We start from the raw sequence: 16378 nt of genomic DNA on the forward strand, positions 1-16378 counted from the left end.
TTCAGAAGAGCCAAAGATTAAGTTACCAGGATTAAAATTATTTTTGTCTGAATAAATTAAATCAAGAATAGCAGGTATTTAAAATGTGAGCTACCAGATCTGATGTATCTGGCCAGATGCTCTCCAAATTTTTATTTTATTTTTTTATAAAGAACCATCTGCTCTAAGTGGAGGTGCCTATTAACTTTTCTAGTAGAAAAAGAAATTTGTATCTGAAGACACCAAGTCAGTGAATTGTGAAAGAACACAGTTATGAAGACAAAATTAAAAAATCCTCTGACACCCCAAGGACCAATTTAAAAGAGTTCTATTTAGAGAAATTCTGTTTGTGAAGCATCTATTTTCAGTTATTTCTGTTAAGGTTGCTATGAGCAGCAGTCTTAGATTTTAATAGATGCTGTATGATGTCATAGGTAATGAGGGTGGGCTTTGCCTAACAGTTCTTCTGTTTATGGAGACGACTCTCCTGGCCTTTACCCCAGCCTCAGTCTTGATGGTCAGTCTGCGACGGCACAGCAGGCTATCTGAAAATCATCATGCAGTTAGAAACACAACATCAATGTGAAAGGAATAGGTAAAATTTTATATGTCACTTAGGGGGTTTTTGTGACTATTAAAGTGAAATTAGGAAAGCCTGCAGTGCTCCATCTTTATATTATCCATATCTTTGCAAAGAACTTTGGGTCACACAACACCTCTCATGTTAGGGAAAAGATGAAAAGTGCGATCAGTGGATTTTGGATAATTCTTTCAAAATGAAAATGACGACAAGTGTTCCAGTTTACTTATTTGGGTGGTTTGAGGTAGCAGAGATTTTTCCTGAAGTGAATTCAAGCCACATGCAATATTCTTTTCTTCCCCTATTTGGATTCAATATACGTTTGAATCTTTAGCTTAAAAAGCTTTAAAATTGGAATTTTTCTGACTTTTATCTATAATAGAATCTTAATAATGTGGAGTGTTCTAATGCGAACTGTGTGATAGGAACTCTCCTTTTTTGGTGGAAATTTTGCTGAGTTGAAATTTGACGTTGCATTAAGAAAAAATGTGTAATTAATTATCGCATGTGCTGTGCTGTGCTTAGTCGCTCAGTCGCGTCTGACTCTTTGCGACCCCATGGACTATAGCCCGCCGGGCTCTTCTGTCCATGGGGATTCTCCAGGCAAGAATATTGGAGTGGGTTGCCATGCCCTCCTCCAGGAATTATTGCATAATCATTGCTTAACCTACTAAAACAGATTGTTTCAAATGGAACCTATTTATGTACTGTCAGTTGAGTATTTGATTCAGTTATAAAGTGCCACTTAGGAGTATAAACTCTCGAGCCAGCTGATCTAAGTTCAGATTTGGATTCTTTTATTCAGCAGCTGTTGGTCCTTGAGCAAGTTACAGAATCCCTATGTTTTGATTTCCTCATCTGTACAATGGGATAATAATAGTACTCAACACATGGGGCAGTTGTGGGGGATCCAACAGTTTCATATATTTTATACAGTGTTTGATACAGAATAAGCACTCAATAGGTTATTATTTGGTAGTCTCCTGGGAGTTAACATATGGACCCAAAAGAAATGAAACTGAGTTGAAAATATACAATAGCCAGAATAGTCACTAATTCTTAAAGCAAGTATGCTCCAATTAAAGAAAAACCAGAATATTCACTAATTCTTTTTGAAGATGCTACTTATTCTTTAAATGAATATTAGTATGTTTTTTATTTATTGTGTTAGCTGCTCAGTCATGTCTGGCTCTTTGCGACTCCATAGACTGTAGCCCGCCAGGCTCCACTGTCCATAGGATTCTCCAGGCAAGAATACTGGAGGGGGTGCCACGCCCTTCTATAAGGGGATCTTCCCGACCCAGGGACCAAGCCTAGCTCTCCTGAACTGCAGGCAGATTCTTTACCATCTGAGCCACCAATGACTTTTATTTATCAATTAACATTAAATTACAGACAAGATCAAGCAATAAAAGATATTATTCTTAATTTTATTCATATTTTCAACTTAAAAACTTTGTGTCCAAATTCCTGATATGACCAAATTCTCAAAATCTTCCTGAGGCATTTTTGAAAAAACACAATAAATAACACTTTTATGTAACATTTACCTTTATTTGAATGGTTTATCTACCATTTGAAACTGGCAATAATTAATTTTCACAGTGAAAATACAGTTACTAGTTTCTTGAATGATTTCATATATCAAAGAGGTCCCTGTATTGATTATTGGTAGATATTGCTCGTAGTCTATAGTTGATACAAGCCATGAATATTTATATGTCTGTGTCATTAACTTTTGGAAGCAAACATGGATGTGAATAGCTTGTGAAAATGAGGGGGGAGGGACACAGGTGTAAGTGCCAATTTATCTAAAAACATTTCATTAACACTTGTAATTCATTTGGGGTTAGTGTAAATTCAGGGTCTGGCGTTGAATAATGTTCTTGTTGGTTGTTTAGGTTTAGGCAAATGGCAGCTTCTCCATGTCTCAGCTTTGTCATTTTGAAAATGGACATGAGATTATGTACCTACTTCACAGGGTGCTTGTAAAGCCTATGCACTGCTACTAACAGCTGGAACTGCAATTTACTATGTACTTACAGGTAGACATTGCATTAAGTGCTTTACATGCAGCCCTCGTGATTAATCTTCTCCAGAGCGCTATGAGATAGCTACCGTCATCATTTCCATTTTATGGAAAAACAGGCATAGAGAAAATAAGGAACTTTTTCAAGGCTTCACAGAAAATGGTAGAGCCAAGACTAAGATACCAGGGCCTGTCTGCTTTGCCTCTTATAAAACTTCCAGAGTTTTTTTTTCCTCTTATAAAACTGGGAAAGTTTAGTGGCTACAATTCAGCATTTAAAGCATTAGACACAGGTAGATGCAAAACCATTATATATAGAATAGATAAGCAGCAAAGTCCTACTGTATGGGATGGGAAACAATATTCAGTGTCCCGTGATAAGCCATAATGGTTTGTGTGGTTTAGCCATGTCTGACATTTTGCGACCCCATGGACTGTAGCCTGCCAGACCCCTCCATTGCCATTTCCTTCTCCAGGGGATCTTCTGGACCCAAGCCCTGAACCCTTGTCTCCTGCATTGGAAGGTGGACTCATTACCCTTGAGCCACCAGGGAAGCCCAACCATAATGGAAAAGAAACAAAAAAGAAAGTATATATATGTTTAACTGAATCACTTTGCTGTAGAGCAGAAATAAACACAGCACTGTACATCAACTATGATAAAATTTTTTAAAAAAAGAATATGTGCATTTTCATGAGTGATTTAGTAATCTACTTATTATCAAGAGCACTGTTTTGAAAAATAACAGAATTGTAAGGGAACTACAGAGAGGCTTCTAGATAATAAACTATTGCTAGAATTACCCAGTTTCTTTGAGGATAATACTTGCTGTCTGCTTGATACCATTGTCCATTTGAGAGGTAAAGTATCTGTGATGACTTGCCAGAATTTTCCAATTGTCATAAAGTTTACTAAAATTAAGTTCTGAATTTAGGGGTTTTGCTTAGTTTAGTTTTTTAGTTACACATATGCCAGCTTAACCTGTGAAGCCAGCCAGAATGAAGTTAGCTCTCAGCCTGTGTTCAAACTGGAGCAGTCCTCTTCCTGTGAGCGGCCCCTTCACCAGGAAATGTCTTCAAAATTCACAATTGTAAAAGCAATGAACTATCTGTAAGTAAAGAAATGTTTAAAACCCATCTAATTGACCAGAAAGATCTTTATTTTGAATGTAAAAATGTCAAAACTTTTTCAAGAGAAGAAATTCTATCCTGATGCTGTTAGATCCTGCTTGGTTAGGTTTTGTTCAAACAATGAAAGCCGCTTTGTAGGTGGGGGCTGTGGAAGACTATTTCCTGATGGTCTACTAAATTGATAATAAACTAAAGAGTTTATTTTTAATTTGCTTATTTGGAATTTAGAGCTTATTTCTCCCACAAAATAGTTTACAAAATCTGGTTGGGTCCATTTAAGGCTTGGTGAAGTCTCACTATTATCTTGGTTTTGAGCTTAAGAGTAGAGAGAGGACTGATAGAGGCTGATTCGTGTCCTCCTAAATTCATATGTTGAATTTGTAATTCTTGTTACCTCATAATACAACTGTACTTGGACATAGGGCCTTTAAAGAGGTTATGAAGGTAAAATAAGGTCATTCGAGCAGACCTTAATCTGAAATAACTGGTGTCTATGAGAAGTGGCGATCAGAACACTGACACACACATTGGGGAGACTGTGAGAGGATCCTGGAAAAAGAAAACCACCTGAAAACCGGGCCTGCCGACATCTCGATCTCCTGACTTCTACCCTCCAAAATCTGTTGTTTAAGCCACACACCTTGTGATACTCTGATGGCAGCCCTGCCAGCTGAGACAGGCACCATATGGTGTGAGAAGAGTAGCCTTGGCTATAGACTGAAAAGGCAAAGATAGGAGTTAGCCTGTAGTTCTCTTTTACTTTTTGTTCTGTTTCTCTGCTTTTCCCATTGTCTTCTTGCCATTCTGCATTCCTCTAGTATAATCCTCTTCTTCAGTGTGCTGGGTCAGCATGGATCTTGATTCTCTCCAAAGTGCTCCCTTTTCTCCAGATAAAGTTAGGAATAAAGAAATAAGAGATGTTAGTGGTTTTAACCACACATACTAGAATGTGAGTGCCCGCCGGCCCCTTAATTCCCTAAATATGTGTGCCATGGGGGCATGGACTTTGTTTAGTGGCCAACATATTCCCATAGCCAAGAATAGCATCTGACATGTGGCAATTATTTCCCATTATATTCTTGAATAAAGGTCTTATTTTTAAAAACTAGAGTCAAACTCAAATGAATCTCTTAATATAGGAATTGTAGACTTATTTATGGGATTCCCTTGTGGCTCAGCTGGTAAAAAATCTGCCTGCAATGCGGGAGACCTGGGTTCCATCCCTGGGTTGGGAAGATCCCCCTGGAGAAGGGGAAGGCTACCCCACTCCAGTAATCTGGCCTGGAGAATTCCATGAACTGTATAGTCCATGGGGTGGCAAAGAGTCGGACACGACTGAGTGACTATCACTTTCTTTCTTCCAGACTGTTTATAAGCAAGTAGACTGCTTAAAGTCATTCTAAAATGTGGTTCCTTTTTTGTGGTAGTGGTTGTTGTTGTTGGGAGGAACAGTAACAGTAGCCCTCTAAGTGAATGCACACTCCAGGATCACTATGTTTTTTTTTTTTACATTTCCTCTCTTTCTAATTCAGTACCCATAGATCTTTAAAAAATCTTCTCATTGCTTTTGCTTATAAGGGCTCTGCTGGTATTGCGGGCCAGATGTCAGCTTTGGGGACTGGAAGAGGCATGGGGCAATGAAGGAAGAGACCTTGGTGCATCAGGGTCATTTGAAAGTGGAAGGTGACCTCAGAAACTTATTTTTTACTTCATCAGGTGTCATGTGATACCTGATAGGGGTTGGTGTGAAACGTGGAATAAGGATAAGTCAACTTGGAATGTTTCTGTAACTGGCCCTTTGAGACAGCAACAATGGCTGTGATGGGTATTTTTAGCAAATGACAGCAGGCTCTGAGCCCTTCTTCTGTCTGTGCCCTGGTTCCAGCCCCCTCCTCCACTTGTGAAATCCCTGGGGCTAAGTTTTTGAAGGATGGAGGTGAAGGGGCACATTAGATAGGAGGTAAATTAAAAATGTATTTATTGATTCAATAAACACTCAGCACTTACTATGTTCCAGGCACTGTTCCAAGTGGTTTATACATATTCGTTTACTTAATCTTTATAATAACCCTAGGAGAAGACTCTGGCAGGAGAGATTTTCACTCTAGATCACAAGTGAGAACACGGTCGAGGGAGATTCGTTCCCAGGCTGTGTGATTCCGCAGTGTGAGCTTTTACTTGAAGGAACTGATAGCAGCTGGGTGCTTTGTGGAGTAGCACGGAAGACAGAGAATGCCAGGTTTGGCAGAGAGATGTTGGATATAATGGTGGCACAGTTGGGGAGAAATGAGGGAAAGAGCTTATTATCATATTGAATTGATCTCTAATTTATCTCATTTTGTATAGGTCTTCCTCCTCCACTGTGGTCATGTTAACGCTGTAGTCACCTCTGAGGGAGCTGGGTTTCTTGAGGCACTAGAAAGGGAATATCCCGAGAAGGAAGTAACTTCTGGAAGCTGGAGGGGAGAGAGGCAGCCCAGGAAAGAAACTGGTGTTGCGATGTGGGAGGGCAGGCTTTGGGTGTTGACTCTGTATATTCTTTAACACTGGGACGACCCAGAGGGATGGAATGGGGAGGGAGGAGGGAGGAGGGTTCAGGATGGGGAACACATGTAAACCTGTGGCGGATTCATTTTGATATTTGGCAAATCTAATACAGTTATGTAAAGTTTAAAAATAAAATAAAATAAAAGGGAAAAAAAAAAACAAAAAAAAACCAAATGGAAGTGGTGTTAGATTTCTATTTTAAAGGTTGTGAAGCTATAACAAGAAATAGAGCATGGACCTTAAAACTGGAAAGGCAGCAAGCTCAACAAATCTAGTAGTTTTCACTTATTATCATGTAACTCATTTTTTTTCCCCCAAATGAAGGTAAGCAAGCCAAACATAGTCATTCTGTTTCAAGTAAGAGTGACCCACCTGGCTTGCCCCCTTTCTGCCTGCCCCTGTGTCTTTGAGGGTACTCTAAGCCTTCTTCAGGAAATAGCATCAAAGTATAGTTTGAAAACTACTTCTCTGAATCAACTTCTGTTCTGAATATGAGAAAATTTTGGCCAAGAGACATTCAGTGTCTTTCCAGCATTTGTTCAGTGACATTTTCACTCTCTGAGGGTTGTGTCCCCATTGGGAAAACCATCTCTCTGTGAAACATTCTGAAAAATTAAAAGTTCATACAAAGTAAGCATTTTAATAATACCTATCATTTATTGAATACTTGCAATACTCTTTCAGGTGTGCAAGGACTGATTCACAAGTGTGTGACCTGTGCAGTATCACAAGTTCCACATTCAGAAGGGCTCCATGCTTGGTTTTATGCTCTGCTGTTGCCATCTTGAAAATTTTAGTAGTTTTTGAGTGTGTTTTCATTTTGCACTGGACCACACAAATTATGTAGCTGATCCTTGCTCCTAATATGTATATACCTCATTTACCCTAAAACTCCAGTCATATTCAAGTGTGGATATTAGTATCCCTATTGTACAATTAAGGGAATTGAGGCAAAGATTGTTTCCTGAAGATCACACGCTTTGTGAAGGGGCAGAATGGGGAATGTAGTCAAGAATTGTTGGCTTTCAAGCCCATTGTCTTTACGCCTTAGGTTAGTGTTAGTCTAAAGCAAGACTGCTGGAGAAGGGAAAGGATACTAGTGCTAAGTCTTTGTTTGAAGATATGTAGGAGCTGCCGAAATGCTTAGCCTGGCTACAGGAGCCATTTAATATGGATAATCATCCTTTAATTTTTAAACATGGTCAATTTGATAGTTTAAAAGCATAGATTATCAGTCTGATTTATATAGGACTATTACTCCATAGAGCTGGTGGCTGACTCAACAAGTGTAATTTTGTTTCTTTACAAAAGGAGAAGCTGAGAAACATTTATGAAAACATGCTTTAGTTTAGCTGTGAACTGCAGGCAACTTTAGGATCTAGAACTCCCTTGTGCTTGCTTTTGCTTCAACATTCAGTCCTTGTGTGTGTTTTTTTAAATGTCTTCCACATACAGGCATGAGAAAATATAGTGATTTTGAATTGTTTTGATGAGAAAGTTGTAGGAGTAAAAACAAAATTAGTTGGTATTCCTTGTGTTTACATCTGGAAGAACCTAAAACTATGCTTAGTCTCCTTTTCCTCTGAAATTTCAAAGCGAGAGTGTAATTTTTAACATGTTTCATCCAAAGCATTAGTGAATTTTTTTTATCAGTACCTAGGCTAGAAAATTGGAATTTTCTATATAAAGAAAATTCTTGACTGAGAATTTCTGGTTCTGATATTCTTGGACAACATTATGGCTCAAGTTGTAATAATAATACAAATAATTTATATTTGTATAGTGCTTTTAGTCCATAATGTGTTTTCACATTTGTTATAGGAAAAACATAAGATAAGACAGGGAGGCCTGGCGTGCTGCGATTCATGGGGTCACAAAGAGTCGGACACGACTGAGTGTGAACTGAACTGAACTGAAGATAAGACAGCTGAATGGAGGAAAGAAAGAACATTGACCTGATATTCTAACAGAACATGAAGAACACGAAATGAGAGTTCTAGAACACAAGCGAAGCTGCATACATAGAGGCTGCTGCTGCTGCTGCTAAGTTGCTTCAGTCGTGTCCGACTCTGTGCGACCCCATAGACGGCGGCCCACCAGGCTCCCCCGTCCCTGGGATTCTCCAGGCAAGAACACTGGAGTGGGGTGCCATTTCCTTCTCCAATGCATGAAAGGGAAAAGTGAAAGTGAAGTCGCTCAGTCGTGTCTGACTCTTCGCGACCCCATAGTCTGCAGCCTACCAGCCTCCTCCATCCATGGGATTTTCCGGGCAAGAGTACTGGAGTGGGGTGCCATTGCCTTCTCCAATACATAGAGGCAGGGCCTTAAATAGAATTCAGGTGTGTGGTTGCTTGCTCTGCTATTGTCTTTTTGGTCTGCTTCACTCATTCAGCAAATAGTCATTGAATCTCAAAATACCAAGCAAAATCCACTCCCTTTTAATACCTCGAATGATACTGTAGTGACTCTATCAAGACCTAACATTGCACATTTATATCAGTATCATTTTTTAATTTGAATGGCACTTCTAAAATGTTCTGATCAATTGAACTTCTTTGATCAAGGTTGAAAATGGTGATTTTCAAAAGAAAAAAAAAATTAGAACACTTTTTTTTTCTTTTTCTGAACTGTTGAAACATACTTTCTTAGATACTTCCCAGAAAAGAAACCATTTCCAGAAGACCTCCAGCAGCACTTTTACAGAGGAAACAGCACAGAATGCATCCCTATCACTACTCCTCACCTAAGTCCTTGAAAACTCAATTAGTGAAGTTCATGCCCAGAATCTGTCAGACCGGTTGTAACCAGAGAGTGTTAATGGCTCAATTCTTTAGTTATCAAAATGTCACTTCACATGAAATGAATGAACCCTAAGTACCCATATGCTAATTGGATTTATTCCGTACATGTTGGCTGTTATCATTTTCACGCTGAGTATGAACTTTACTGAACGACTACAAATTCCCCTCAATTGCCCAAGTTAGGATGGCATTGGGTACCACCTTCACAGAGGTATTTTAACTTCTAGCTGAACAGTGTAGATCAAGTACAAGCTGAAAATTGGACAAGAGATTGAGTGGGGAAAAGGTATTTAAAAAAAAAACACAACTGAGTTAAGCTGTGTAAACTAGATGAAGTCATGAGGACTATTTTTTTTTTTAGTTTTTATTTATTTATTTATGGCTGTGTGGGCTTTGGCTAGTTGGAGTGCATGGGGTTCTCATTGTTGTGGCTTCTCTTATTGTTGCAGCTCATGGGCTCTAGAGCACGGGATCAGTAGTTGTGGCACAGAGGGGGCTTAGTTCTCCCAAGACGTGGGATCTTCCCGGAGCAGGGATCGAACTCATGTCCCCTGTATTGGCAGGCAGATTCTTAACCACTGGACCATCAGGGAAGTCCAGTGTGGACTATTATGAAGATTTTATTAACTTGAGATTGAAATTAACACATTACTATAGATTTCTCTCAGGCAGACATATCTAAATTTATTGCCTCATAATGAGTACACTCACCCCTCTTTAGGATCTGAGGGGTGGGGACAAAAGAGAGAAAGTTTCACCCAAAGGAAAAACAAGAGCAAAAGTAGAACATTGAGTGATTCTCCTATTCTTTAAACCAAAGTGAAAATGTATCTAAATTTGAAGTGACTACCCACCACCGCCACCATGGCTCAGAGTGTAAAGAATCTGCTTGTGATGTGGGAGACGTGGGTTAAATCTCGATTGGGCAGATCCCCTGGAGTAGGAAATGGCAACCCACTTCAGTACTCTTGCCTGGAAAGTTCCATGGACAGAGGAGCCTGGAGAGCTATATAGTCCATGGGTTGCAAAGAGTGTGGACACAACTGAGCGACTTTCACTTTCACACACCACCGCCACCACCACCATAGAATAACAAAACACTCTTGGAGATGGTGGTGTGTGTGTGTGCATGGGGGTGGCTTTATCTTCTACATGTGAAATATGCCAGTACCCACCTCTGCTTATTCTGGCGCCCAAAGAGAGGCAGGGGAAGCTGCTTGCTACTTCTTAATGAACAGGTTTTTCTGCTTCTCCCTTTAAGACTTAGGCAAATAAGAGTACCTTGGGTTCAGGGACTTCAGAAGTAGCTACAGGGGAGCTCCGAGGAAAGCCAACTGAAGCCAGCCTGTAAGTCATGAAGGGATCAGTATTTAGACTTTTTTTTTGGCTGTGCCAGGTCTTAGTTGTGGCTGGCAGGATCTTTAGTTGCAGCATGTGGGGTATAGTTTCTTAACCAGGGATTGAATCTGGGACCCCTACATTGTGGGTGTGGAGTCTTAGCCACTGAACCACCAGGAAAGTCCCGTAGACTTTCTACATTATCTCTAGGAGTCACTCACTCTTGGATACTGGATGGTATTGGAAGAAGACATTCACTAAACAATTTAAATTGTTAAATAAAATCTTTGGCATTGTTAGTCATTTTTTGTCAGTACTTTAATATACCCAAGAGTCTCAGATGCAAGTGTTTCAGTTCTCTCTTGCCTTCTGAGAGGCCATGATAGGCAGGTGGCTTTATAGGTCTACGTGTGTAGATTATGACTGTTTCTTACAGATCTTCTCCTCCTGGGGGTGGAGTGGAGATGGGGGGTGGGGACAGAATAGATTGCTGGGCTGGGTGAGGGATATCCATTTATGAAAAGTGGTATGTTACAGTTCTTCACCTTAGCCTTGTAGATCAGTCATGCTGATGGGAGGAGCTAAGCTCTGTGCCCAACGGCCAGATTGCAGCCCCTGCACCTTCCTGCCCCCAGCATTTGATGGGATCAGCTGGAGCGGAACACCTACTTGTGGGCAGCAGCTTCCTCCACGCTCAGAGCTTATTTAGCTCAGTGCCCTCAGCTAGCACAACATCCTCTATTGCTATGGAACCGTGACTGTGTTTTTATTCACTACTTTACTCCAGTTTCCTCCAGGAATGATTGTGACAACTTTGACATTAAACACAAGGTGGAAATCAGATGTTGAGGAATAAATCAGAACAGAGAGCCCTTGAGAGGCTGCTGAGCCAAGATAGCACCAGGCTCACCACCCTTGTCTTGGTCACTATGATCTTAACATGCTTGCTCCATAATGTCAACAATGATTTCCAGAATATTTAGTATAAATCTATCAAGGGCAAGAGAAAGTGAAAAGGATGGAAACAGCCTTGGCAGACATATAGAGAAGACAGAAATTTGATGCTACTCACCAGATTCTTCTTCTTTTGAACAATTATGATGTGTACACAATTGGTCTTATCTGTATACATGCAGATCACTATCTTCTTTTTAAACTCTTTTTTTTATTGAGGTGTAATTGATTTAAAATATTAGTTTAAGGTGTATGGCATAGTGATAACACATTTCTATAGGTTATATTCCACTTAAAGTTATTATAAACATTGGCGGTATTTCCTGTGCTGTGTGAGCTTCCCAGATTGAGCACTGGTAAAGAATCCACCTGCCAATGCAGGACATGTGGGTTGCATCCCTGGGTTGGGAAGATCCCCTGGAGGAGGAAATGGCAACCCACTCCAGTATTCTTGCCTGGAAAATCCTATGGACAGAGGAGCCTGATGGGTTACTACAGTCCATGGGATTGAAAAGAGTCAGACATGACTGAGCAACTGAGCATGCACACACATCCCTGTGTTGTATGAGATATTCTTATACAGAGTACTGTCTTTATTCTTTTACATCAGTAGTTTGGTCTTGCTAGCAAGATTAAATGATTCATCCTATACATTTTTTTTTTGCTTGCTTTCATACTATTTGTTAATGAATGCATTTCAGAAAAAGAGAAAATGAGATATAAACTTGTTCATTCATTCTGTCAGGTTAGTAGAAATTCATTGCATAGCTGCTATGTCTACCATGCTAGTGCTGGTAGTAAGCTATGAAAGGCCAAATGCTTGTTTTTCAGGAACTTACAGTAACATCAGAAGACTTTTTAGCTAAAAATTTTAAAAGAAAGCAAAGAATACGTACTTCCATATTAAAGAAAATAAGCCCTGTTTTGAAATCATACTTTTATCTTATACTTCATGTCCTGCAACAATTTTCTGCTGAAGTTATAGAATGCTTCATATTGTTATATTTTGGAAGAAAGTTGAATTAATCCTGAGGTTCCAACAAGGTGTTCAGCCTCACCTTGCTTCATGTTGCCTTCCTCCATTGATTGTTCTTCTGATTTAGATTGATTGGATTATTTGTTTTCTCAGCAGTGGGTTGATTTTCTTCCCAGTCTTTCTTTACGTTAGATCCAAATTCTTTAGAAAACCTGCTGTTCCCCAGTCTCTCCTCCTGGCATCAGATGGCTCTGTGTGGGTGACTTCCACCAGTCTGAAAGAGTATCTTGTTCTGAAGCCAGAATTCAGGCTCCGGTTGGCATAATCTTCAGAACAGTAAATGTTTAAGGGGAGTAGTTGTCTTCCACGTCTGCTCTGAACTGTTGATCTTACCTTACATAGCCTTACATAGTATGTTTTTATATGATTGTGCAACACTCACTCAAAATCCTTATTTTGGAAGAGGTGAGAGAGGTGGTTGGCAGGTACCATAAAATTCTAGAAATTTGGTTGTTCAAAGCATGGAAGACTCAGTGACAGGGGAGATGCTGACATCGTAAACCAGGACCTCTTATGGCTCTTCTCAGAGGGTGTGGGGAGGAAATGAGGAGAAGCCATGGGGTAGGAGACTTCTTGGTGCCTATGAAGACCCCTGAATATTCACTTTTTGTTTCATTTGAATAGAGAGATGGTGGGGGAGACGATGTAGGCCCCTTACTGTTCTTTTCAAACTTCCTGATCTTAATATAACAGAGAGAAACTGTTGGAAATAGGCTAAAATATGAAACAGAGCAACTAACAGAACAACTGTTGGATATAGGCTAAAATATGAAACATGACCAAACTTGAAATCAGTACATAAATTGTGAAATGTAAGATGAGGTTCTGTTTTGCCATAAAGCAAAAGTCACGAAGAGTTAATTAGGGTAGAGACGAGGCAATTTGGAGTGTGTGGTGGGGGAGCAAGACAAGCCTACTGCGGCCATATTTACATCCCGAGATGGAGCACTTTCAAGAGATATGAAGGGATTCTGAACCAAGGAAAAGTGTATATTTTAAAAATGATATTGAAAAAAAAGACAATAAAAAACAATTTTTTGAATGTTTGACATCTCAATTTTTTTCATATATTGAGAATTTCTTTGATAATCTCCTTTACTTTAATGAGTATATTGCCTTGCTTTCTATGTTTTTTTCCACAATAAATCTAAATTTTAGTTGAATTAAACATTTGTCAGAGTAAGAAGGGAAAATGTCTAATTGCATGTGGTTATCATATTTTTGATGCTTGACTGAAAACTGTAATAAGATCGCCTTATAATAATGTGTAGAAAAGCAATATAGAAAGCTAACTGAACAAATGAAACTAATGAATAACCAACAAATATATTAAAACAGGTTCGATGCAGGATACAGGAAGCTTGGGGCTGGCGCACTGGGATGACCCAGAGGGATGGTATGTGGAGGGAGCTGGGAGGGGGGTTCAGGATTGGGAACACATGTACACCCGTGGTGGATTCATGTTGATGTATGGCTAAACCAATACAATATTGTAAAGTAATTAGCCTCTAATTAAAATAAATAAAGTTAAATAAAAAAAGAAAAAATAATGAAAAAAATTTTTTGATGTTTGCTATTGCTTTAAAGGAATCATACAATCATTTCATGTATATATTTATAATTTAACTATTCCCTAGGATACATAATTCTGGAAATCATAAATCTATAATTTATTTTACTATATTTTATACCTCAGTTGGGCTTCTGTGGTGACGCAGCAGTAAAGAATCCACCTGCAATACAGAAGCTGCAGGAGACTCTGGTGGGGAAGATCCCTGGAGGAGGGCATGGCACCCACTCCAGTATTCTTGCCTGGAGAATCCCCATGAACAGAGGAACCTGGTGGGCAACAGTCTATGGGGTCCCAGAGAGTTAGACATGACTGAAGCGACTTAACACACACACACATACCTCAGTCACATGTGAGCTTTTCTGTTAGGTGACTCTCTTTTCTAATAGCTATTTCTTGAGACTTCTGACTTGTGAAAGGGCTTTGAAAGCATTGACACACTACACAGAAATTAGGATTCAAATCATTCATATTTGGTGGTGGTTTAGTCTCTAAGTTGTATCCAACTCTTGCAACTGTAGCCCTGCCAGGCTCCTCTGTGCATGGGATTTTCCAGGCAAGAATACTGGAGTGGATTGCCATTTCCTTCTCCAGGGGATCTTCCTGACCCAGGGATTGAACCTGGGTCTCCTGCACTGCAGGCAGATTCTTTACCGACTGAACTACCAGGGAGTTCCCCTCATTAATATTTAGGTCTCCAGAAATGGCTTTTGAAAGTACTACACGAGTAGTGATATATAATTGTCTTTGCCAAATAAATTGTTTGTGGCTACTTGTTTCTTAGTTACTGTAGTTATGAAATGTCCAAACCAAAACCAATAAATGGCTATATTCAATGTTTCTTTTTCTTACTACTTTTATTATATTTCCAATAGTTCCTCAAAAGCTATGGCAGCAAGTTCAGGTCAGACTTTTTAGACTAGTAGCTCTTAACCCTGACTTTGAGTTATAGTCAGGGTATTTATTAAAAACCCAGCCAGCTAACTGAGTTCTGAGGATTCTGATTCAGTGAGACAAAAATGGATGGCTGCAAGTTTCCCAGGTCATTTGATGACTGGTCCATGGACCAAGGTATGGGAAACTCTAATTTTGAGATCATCACTATCAGGTAATGGAAACAAGCAAAATGTCGTGACTGACAGCTGGTGTTGTAACTGAGTGGTTCAGATTATGCTTTCTGGAAGCAGCTAATATTACTACATTGAAGAGAGAGGAAGAGCCTCTCTTGTCTGTTTTCCCTTCTTGTCTACTGAAGCAAAACAATTGCAAAATACATCTTTTTTTTCCCCCTGTTTGCTCCTTTTTTTTTAGTCAGACTGATGGGGAGAATTTTTTGAAGTTATAAATGAATGTGTTTCCTTAACTGCTTGCTTCCTAGAACATATTTGAGCAGAGTACAAGTGTATTGGAATTTTATATATTCTGCTTGTTTTGGAGTTGACAGCGTGTTTGGTTTTATTTAAAATGTACACTGATTTTTTATGACCAGTGTATATGCCAAATATCTTTAATCTGAACAAATAATTTTCCTTATAAAAAATAAAACACCAACAATAACAAACTTTGTATATGTGACTGTAGACAATAAAATAATGCTTTCCTCTCTGATAGTGGCAGCAGGGCAAGAATCAACTTTGCCTTCATCAACATGTGGGGCTGTTACATGTATGAGTTTATCTCTAAGGCTTAATCTAGAGTTATCCAAGGTGTAGTACATATTCTCAATAAGGCTTATTTCTGAATCCATGGGGTCACAAAGAGTCAGACAGGACTGAGTGACTTTCTTTTTGAGATTCTCAAAGCATCTTTCATATTTCTCGCATTCCTGCCAGTTCTCTGGATAGGAGTCTTGGTCCCGTGGTGCGACGGCGTACTGGGGAGAAGCCCCCAGTAGCTCTGGCTTGTTCTTTACTAGGGTCCAGGCCAGCCAGGTTGATGGGGCAAAGGAGCACATGTGTAGAGCTTCCGCTTTGGCCAGTCTTGCTTCAGACGAGGGTGTTTGATACCATGTCTGACTTCAATGCTGCTGTGCAGCATTGAGCATACTCTTGGGGATTATGACTTTTGGGGTCTATTCCAGAATGATTTATTGTCTCTCAGTCTTTGAATCTTAGGATACTTAAGCTTCGGTTCCTGGACTTTCTCTACTGTGGTCTCAACTGAATTAAAATCTTGTAACACGTGGGTTCAGAACCTAGATTTGGACCAAATCTGGTGCTGCAATACAGATAAGTTGGATGGAATGATTGTGGTTCTGGTTTTGGCTTCATAGTCTTAGCTACTTTGTGGGAAATTGTCTCAATCCCAGGACAAGTCAAGGAAGACATCCAGGAAGACATCCAGCCAGGGAACCCTAGAAAATACAGCCCCTGGATGCTATGATACTTTACTATTCTGGGCTACCAGCTTTCTC

Source organism: Bubalus kerabau, chromosome 7 (genome assembly GCF_029407905.1).
Source record: "Bubalus kerabau isolate K-KA32 ecotype Philippines breed swamp buffalo chromosome 7, PCC_UOA_SB_1v2, whole genome shotgun sequence".
NCBI lineage: Eukaryota > Metazoa > Chordata > Mammalia > Artiodactyla > Bovidae > Bubalus > Bubalus kerabau.